Genomic DNA, 8,740 nt, shown 5'->3' with positions numbered 1-8,740 from the left:
TCCTTCTTCTTCCAGGAGGCAAGGGAGCATTGCGGTGAATGGCGGAGGCCGCACACAACGCCTCCCCATTGCAGACTCTTGTGTGGAGCTGGAGCTCAGTGTATAGATGGCCCAAGGCTTTCATAGCCTACAGAATAGCGGCATGCTAGAGGGTGGCGAGTAGAATTCCACAGGGTGATGATTTATTGACGCTCTGCAACGGGTCCACTTGCCATTAGTATGGTTGCTCACTACTAGCCCACGTTGCAGTGACACTGTATTGTCTCACCTCCCCGACTTGATCCCCTTGCTATCTGGCAGCCGGGTGCTGAGGGCCAACACTGCTCTGGAAGTGAACTGTAGCAGGGACCTGAATTGGCAGAAGGTGAATAAGTGGTCCCCGAAGACAGTTTGTGGCAGCAATGGAGAAGGGCAGATCAGCGGGCACGAAGGGGTCCAAGACGGTGCAATCTAACAGGCTGGACCCCTATACCCTCCCAAAAGACATGCTCCAGAGCCGCCAGTCCAGGGGTAGTTCTGCTAGTGAGCAAGGAGAAGAAGATCAGGAGCTGTCCCTTAAAGACATCATGGACGCGATAGCCAGCGTCAAGACCTCCTTGGAACATAAAATAGTCACAATGGCTATTGACGTCACCTTGATACGGGCAGAGCTCACCAAGCTCAACGAATAAGTCAAGCAAGTGGAACTTACCACCTTTAGCCTTGTGGGAGATGTTGCCCAGCTCCAAGCGGAAATGCAGGACATGCAATCTTTTCGTAACATTGACAAACTAAAACTAGATGATTGTGAAGGGCACCTGTGTCGCAATAACCGACGCATCTTGGGGGTACCGAAAAAAGCTGAGGGGCAGTCCCCAGACCTCTTCGTGGAGGACCTTATACTTCAACACTTAGGTCTCAGCAAGTTTTTCGTCATTGAGAGGGCGCATAGGGTCCCAGAGGGTCGCCCTCAGATTGGGGCGTCTCCGCGCCCGATACTGGCCAGAGTGGATAGGGATGTTATCCTCCAGAATGCTAGGACGGGGTCGCCCTCCACTACGAGAAGGCTTACATCTCCTTTTTTCTGGACTTCACACAAAGAGTGCAGAAGCAGAGACGGTGATTAATGGCTGAAAAACAGACTCTCAGAGACAAGGGACACAAGTGCTCCATGTTATTCCCTGCAAGTCTTTGTGTGGAAGCAGAGTGAAAAACTTGGTTCTTCAAGCGGCCAGAGGTTTCAGCTGTCTGGCTTGAACTCCACACGGACTGTGCCGCATGTGATCGTTCTGCTGGAAAGGACATTGCCTCCCAGCCACAGGGGTCTGAATAGAAGAAATGGCTCCACTGGAAGGGAGCATTCCGGTGGCAGGCTGGGACGGTACCGGGCGGTATGGTGCCCGACCATTCTGGGGGTTGCCCCCTTTTGAGGGCCACTGCCCAGATCTACTGTGCGGGACTTTCTTGGGGAACTTTATGGTATTCTGATGGTGAGGGGGGACATGGACACGGTATGCCACGTCCTTACACTTTCTACTTTTAGTTCAGCTACAAGGCGACAGGCACTCTTCAGAGTTCTATATGGACAGTTTTACGCCCGGAGTGCAGGGCAGCATGGTGGGGGGTTGTTGGGTTTATGTTTTTGTGTTGTTCAATTTTTCACATCAGCAATTGATCTGGACTTTCTAGCAGAGGATGCTGCAATCTTTGCTTAACGAATGGGTACACAGGGAGACAAAATGTTAAGATACTGAGTTGGAATGTTAATGGCCTGGAGGACAAGATTAAACGTAACCTGGTGATCCAATATATTAAGTGGCAAGCCCCAGATATTGTCCTATTACAAGAGACACATCTGATTGGCAATTCATGTGGGTGAAGCTATAAAATGGTGGCACATGCAGGATTTACCTCCGTTTCGTGGGGCGTGGGTATCATGATGAAGAACTCTTTCCCCCTTGCTGTGAGCTCCACTTGGATAGATACATTGGGGTGTCGGGTACGTGGAAAGGACGCCCCATTACACTTTTGTCCATATACGTTCCACCAGGACTGCATGGTACCACCTTTGCGGACCTGGGCTCTATCCTACTCACCCTCCAGATGGCCTACTGATTCTTGGAGGCGACTTGAATGCAGTGGTCTCAGGCGCATTAGATCAAACCCCGCACTGGAGGTGGGTCCCTCCTCTCACTGGCTACCAGAGTTTCTCGATACAATGGGCTTAGTGGATGGTTGGAGATCACATCATCCAGATCAGAGGCAATACACTTTTCATTATGGAGCTCACCACAGTCTCTCCCATTTAGGCTACTGCCTTGTTCCCGCAGCACAAGTCACACACATATGCGAAATCAAGCACTTGGCTAGGGGCATATCTGATCATTCACCAGTGTGGATACATGTTGTCCTCAATCACATTGCAGTGGGGCAACTAGCCCCCATTAACCCATGGTATTTCCGGGATCCGAAGATCCGTAAAGACCTTATTAAAGCCATAGATAATTATTTTCTGGATAATGAGGGGTCAGTGTGCTCATCCCAGTCATTATGGGAAGCCTTTAAGACTGTCATCCGAGGCCAGGCCCTGTCTTTGATTTCTGGAGCTAAGAAAGAAAAACACAAAGAAGTTCTAAATATAGAGGCTGACATCCTCAGGTTAGAGGGGGACCTTGAAGTGGGAGTGACACCGGAGAAGCTTCATTTGCTGAAGCAGCACGACTATAAGGCCTTAGTGACGGACAGTGTCAAAGCGCTAGGCAAGGAGCGATTGGGCAGGATATACAACCTGGGAGACAAAGCAGGGAAACGTATAGCGTGGCTCGACAAAAAGGAATGGGCAAGCAGGCTAGTTCCGGAACTTAAAGTTGATGGTGATACCTCACTTACGGAGCTGCAGGCAATTGCGGATAGGTCCGCCAATCATTTTGGTAAAATATATACGACCATAACATCGCATTCCGAAGAGGACTCTCAGGAATTATTACAAGACATCAAGCTCCCCCAGCTCTCCTTAGCTGACCGTACATATTTGGACAGGGAATTCACGACGGATGAGATAGCACGAGCAATCCGCTCCGTAAACTCTGGGAAGGCCCTTGGTCCTAATGGACTTCCCATCGAACTGTACAAACGTAGGCCCAACAAATTGGCACCCTATCTGAGGGCCATGTTTGAGGTAGCTAGGGAGGGTGGTATGCTGTCCAGGGAGCAGAGGATCACTACCATAGTCACAGTACATAAAGAAGGTAAACCCAGGACAGACTGTGCCTCATACAGACCCATTTCCCTCCTAAAAGCAGAACCCAAAATCCTGGCCGAATTCTTGGCTACTCGCCCGGTCAAAATATTGAACACTCTGGTCCATCTGGACCAATCCGGCTTCATGCCTCACAGAAACACGGCCTTAAATTTGCGCAAAGTTCACAGAGTTGTGGGTAGAGCACCTACCATTCACGAGCCAGCGGTACTCGTGTCCTTGAACGCGTCCTATCAAGTGGCCCTACCTTTGGGCTGTGTTGGCTAAGATGGGCTTTGGCCCAAAATACATCCAGTGGGTCTGTCTCATACAGTGAGCCTCTGGCTCAGGTGGTGGTTAACATTAAACTATCAGCCATGTTCCGACTTAGTGGGGGAACATGTCAGGGGGGCCCACTTTCGCCGCTACTTTTTGCTCTTTTCCTTGAATCTCTAGCGGCCTGCATCCGTAGAGACCCACAGATACGGGGGCTGAGATGGTCCCCGGAGTAGGAAGACCGCATCTCACTCTATGCGGATGATATATAACCGTATCTTGCCTCCCCCAGGAAATCCCTGATTGCAGGTGTAGATATCCTGGCTATATTTGTTAGATTATCTGGCTTTACTGTCAACTGAAGACGTATCCAATACAGATCAACAGTGTGGGATTCAAGTATTTAGGGATCTTTGTCTCCCTCGACTCCTCACTCCAACATGTCCAAAATCTTCTTCCACCCTTGCATAGGCTGAGAAGGGACATAACCAGATGGAAAACACTCTCCCTTTCACTATTGGGCAGGGCCGCCCTGTTTAAAATGATGTCCCTTTCCAGATTCCTCTATGCTGTTCAGAACACTCTAGACTTTGTCCCTGTGCAATACTTTAAGGAAGTCGAGAGCCCCCAGAGAGACCTGCTATAGGAAGGAAGGCCACGCATTGCCCTGAATAAATTGACGCTACACTGGTATGATGGAGGCATCGGTCTCCCTGATATCAAAAAATATTACTGGGCACCTCCGCTAACACCTGGCACCTATGGTTGTCCTGATGACCCTGGCTACGCCATGGATAAATTGCTCCTCCCCGGAGGTAATTATGACAGGTCATTATACACACGGCCTGACCGATACTCACTAACAGGCCCCACCAGACACACTGTCCAAATTTGGCATGACGCTACTAACTCGCTTGGGTGGGGTCAGAGATTGACATTAACGACTCCTCTTTGGGACTCCGAGAAGCTAGGCAGTCTATGGAGATCAAAAGGGTTTGACAGATGGAACCTCATCGGGATTTTCTATATCAAAGATACTTGGGGAGAGGGTGGGGTTAAGTCCTTTCCCGAGCTTCAGAAGGAATACGATTAGGCGGACTTGGAGTATTTCCGGTATGCACAGGTGCGGCACTCTCTTCACTCTCATATACTGCGGGGCACTACTCCTCCTCATGCCTCACCACTGGAAGATAGAAAATTGGACGGGCACATCCCAGAAAAAACTATTTCCCTAATATATAAGAAACTTGTAAATAACATGGAAGACCGCCTCCAGAAATTGCAGGTGAAATGGGCAGGGAACGGGGTAGAGCCTGATGACGAGGACTGGGTTAGGCGGTATCCTCTCCTACAGGAGTCGCTATACCGGCACAACTTAGATTAGTACAGCTCAAAATTCTCCACAGGGTATATATTACGGGACCCCAACTGGTATACATGGGGAGAGCTGATGGAGGGGACAGCAGGAGGAGATGTGGACACATGGGTACATTTATGCACATAATCTGTGAGTGTGCTGCTATAAACTCATTCTGGCGCAAGATCCTCAACATTATCAACACAGTACTCTCAGTCAATCTCCAACTAGAGGCTCGTAGGTGTCTCCTAAACATCTGGGAGCCTACTGATCTCAACACTCACCAGACACAATGGACCACATTAGGGTTCATGATCGTGAAAAGGAATATTGCACATCTTTGGGGTGTCTCCCACCCACCCACAATAGACGCATGGGAGAAAGACCTTGATTGGTGTATGTATAGGGAGAAGACGGTTTACTTGGCCAGGAGCTGTCCCTAAAAGCGGACTCAAATATGGGGCCCTTGGAACACCTACCGTGGAGAAATATGTTCACCGCCTCGTTGTATTGCTCATGAGGACCCCTCTTCCCCGTAGCATTCCTTTCCCATGTAATGACGTACCATTTCCCATTATATGTCATTGCAGTGCACAGATGTGTTGATTCCTCTGTAATGTCTACAATTAAACCGATGTATGTTTAAATAAAAAGATTTATTTAAAAAAATATATATTTGAAGCATTTTTCTAGTACTTTCAGAGGGAGAGACAGGAAATAAAGATTTTAATCCCATCTAGGCATGTTCAGGCAAAAGCCTAGCAAATCTTACACATTGAAAAAGCTTTGAGGTTTTATTTCCATGTGACTGCACACTAACTCTAATATGCAGTGTACCCAATTTTATATATTAGTAATTACCCTGTGGGTAAACAAGGCACACTACAGGTGACTTATGAATATACAAAAATAGGCTTTTCCTACATGGCAAAGAAACGTTTTGATACCATGTGACACTGCAGCGTGTTTAAACCTCAGCCCAGCCAGAGCACAGTGGTAAATTCTTTTACATATACATGACTATTGTAAATACACACTGTAGCCTACAAATGTCATTTAATCTTCCATAGAAAACCAGTATATTAGGTAATATTTACAGAATTTTTGGGAAGTTAAATAGGCCAAAATTGGAATTCCACTATGCATATGTTAAGGGGAAAGCACAGATGATTTACTACTGCTTAGCAGTGGTAATGCACACAGAGTCCTACAGCCAGCAAAATCTGATAGTCAAAAATTGGTGAAGCACAACAAAATTGGTGTCATTTCTCACATTTTATAATATTATTGAAGTTTATTGATATGGATTACAAACAGCATACCTATGTTGTGCACTCTGCTTGTTTTGTTCATACAAAAAGTACTAAAATTATTAAACAAAAACTACAAAAGTATACAGAGGTATGTAGATGATCATATGGTGATATTTAGTACACAATAATAATGTTCAATTAAACTATACAATTGTATTTCAGAAGTCTCGCTTATAGCCTAAGGGTTTTGTATAATCATTTTTCAGGCAGTCCGTCTTAAACTGCAATTAACATTGAATTTAAATCATCAGGAAAGTTTTAAGTTTAATTCCTCTTAGGTGGAGGACTTGACCCTTATGTCTTCTGCAATAACTTTGTAGTTTAGAGGACACACATCATGTCTTGTCAGAACAGTGTAGAGAAACCCCTGGTGCTCGCACTAGGGTTTCCTTGCTGTCTCTTCTGAGATGTTGATTACAATGCTGTTCAGAAAGGATCCAAATGGCATTAGGTTAGTCCGAATCAGATTTGGAACCCGTCTTTCGGACCGACTCAGACACTTTTCTGAACTACCGATTATTATGGTTGTAAACCGGTTGGACTTTCCAACTCGGTTCCGAATGGCATTCGGAGTAACTGAGTCGGTCAGAGCCAAATCGTAGTGGTCTACGGACCTCGTGTCCGACCGAACAATTAGGATGTCGGATTCGGACAGCCTTTCCAAATAGGAAGTTCCGACATGAATCAGCTGTTAGAATTTGACATTGGGGGACCCTAGCTGGCCACCCCTTCACCAGGTGGTCTCAGAATGGGCCCGTGGGGGAACCCATGGGTCCCCCCTTCCATGCATGCACAGTGTGGCAAGCACCATGGGGTGCCCCCCACAGGGTGCTTGATTTTCCTCAAGCACCCCTTTGTTGAATGGGAGCCCGTGTAGTCAGTCGGAACAAATGCTTTCATTGAAGTCAATGGGAGTCCGACCGAATGGTGTTAGGAACCATCGTAATCAGTCGGTTGGACTCCATGAACCCTAGTCGGTCAGAAAGCATTCCGAAACCGATTCGGTTGGAATGCTTTTCCGCACAACATCGTAATCAACCCCTTAGTAGGGTTGATGTGCAAGCGGTTTATTGTCAGCACCTGAGGCCTCCTTTGAAATATTAATGACATTAGTGCACCAGAGACATGCTGCATCTGACAGAAGCAGCAGTGCTCCGGGGCACAGATCAGCTTTCCGATATTGATCAGGATGGCAGAAGTACCTTTGGAAAAAAAGAGCTCTTCCTTTTCAGTGGTATCTCATCCATTTCTGCTTGGCGATTGTCACTGGAGGACGATCTCAGAGCAGGAGTTCCTGGCACAAACAACAACGTGTTACATCCACAGGAAGCACCACTATTGCATAGGACAAGGCTACCAACACCTACATGGCACTGCCAACATTTTAACCACTCTGGAGGTGAATTTTAGGGATGCGCCACTCAATCTGGCCTGTCATGGGGTTTTTAAGAAGCAGTATAAACCAGGAAACATAAAAATAATACCAACAAATTATATATGGAAAGGGAAGGGCCCTTGCTGGTATCAGGACACATACCAACGCCAGAGGGCAGTCCATGACTTAGAGAAAGAATGGGTGACTGATAGAACTCCCTCACAGTGATGATGAGATACATTCCTGACAACATCTATGGATTTAACTGTGAGACCAAAGATATCTACAGGCTGTGGCCTGATCAGTGGCATCCAAGAGCCTGGAGTCCAAGAGTGAGCCTAGGGTAACTAAGGACTTCAGTTGAGATCTGTCACACACTATACCAACACGTAGACATGAGTTCAGTATTTTAATAATGACCTCTTTTCAGTAATGTTTAACCCTGGGCGAGGTTCGCGGAGTCGGACTCCGCGGAGCTACGCGAAGACGCACTTGCACTCCGCGAACTACGCGTAGCTCCGCAGCCATGCGTAGTTGCTTGCTAGACCCGTTCGCGCGCCGTTTTTCGTCTTCGGGAGCACGGTGCGCGTGTTCGGGGCATTGCCTGCATGCTTGGGATGGCTAGCGCGCTAAGTTACCCAAGAGGTTTGTCCCGCCCGCTTGCGTTCCCTTATTTCCTGTTCCGGGTCACAAGTAACGTGTTCGGGTTGTGCAAGACATGTTCGGGAACTCGATCTTACCAACAAGCATCCTCGCGCGTCCTTATGACGCTATCGCGCATCCAAATGACGTTATCGCGTTCGCACAGTCGCACAGAATTGTGCGGGAGGGTTTACAAACATGGTGGCACACGCGACCGGGAAAATGCGAACGCAGAACCAAGGTAAGCTATTGCCCCGCACGCGATAATGTTATTCAGCGCGCGAGAACTACGCTACGCACCGGATCGCGGAGTAATCGACAGCTACGCGTTCTTCGCGGAACGCGGAGTTGCCGAAACTCCGCAAACTCCGCGAACGGAGCGTAGTTCTTCGCCCAGGGTTAGTAATGTTACCTTTGTTAGTTATATGTCATATTATATTATGTATAGCTTGTTGTATATTCACTCTGTGCATTTTGGAATGTGAGGGTGGAGGGAAGGAGACAGTTTGCAACAAACCTAGGAGATGGACACTGTGGGGTCCTCCTCCTGTAAAATCGAA

The sequence above is a fragment of the Lissotriton vulgaris genome, chromosome 8 (genome assembly GCF_964263255.1).
Source record: "Lissotriton vulgaris chromosome 8, aLisVul1.2, whole genome shotgun sequence".
In the NCBI taxonomy this organism is placed as follows: Eukaryota; Metazoa; Chordata; class Amphibia; order Caudata; family Salamandridae; genus Lissotriton; species Lissotriton vulgaris.
The sequence above is the reverse complement of the archived record's forward strand: the minus strand, read 5'-3'. Positions refer to the sequence as shown.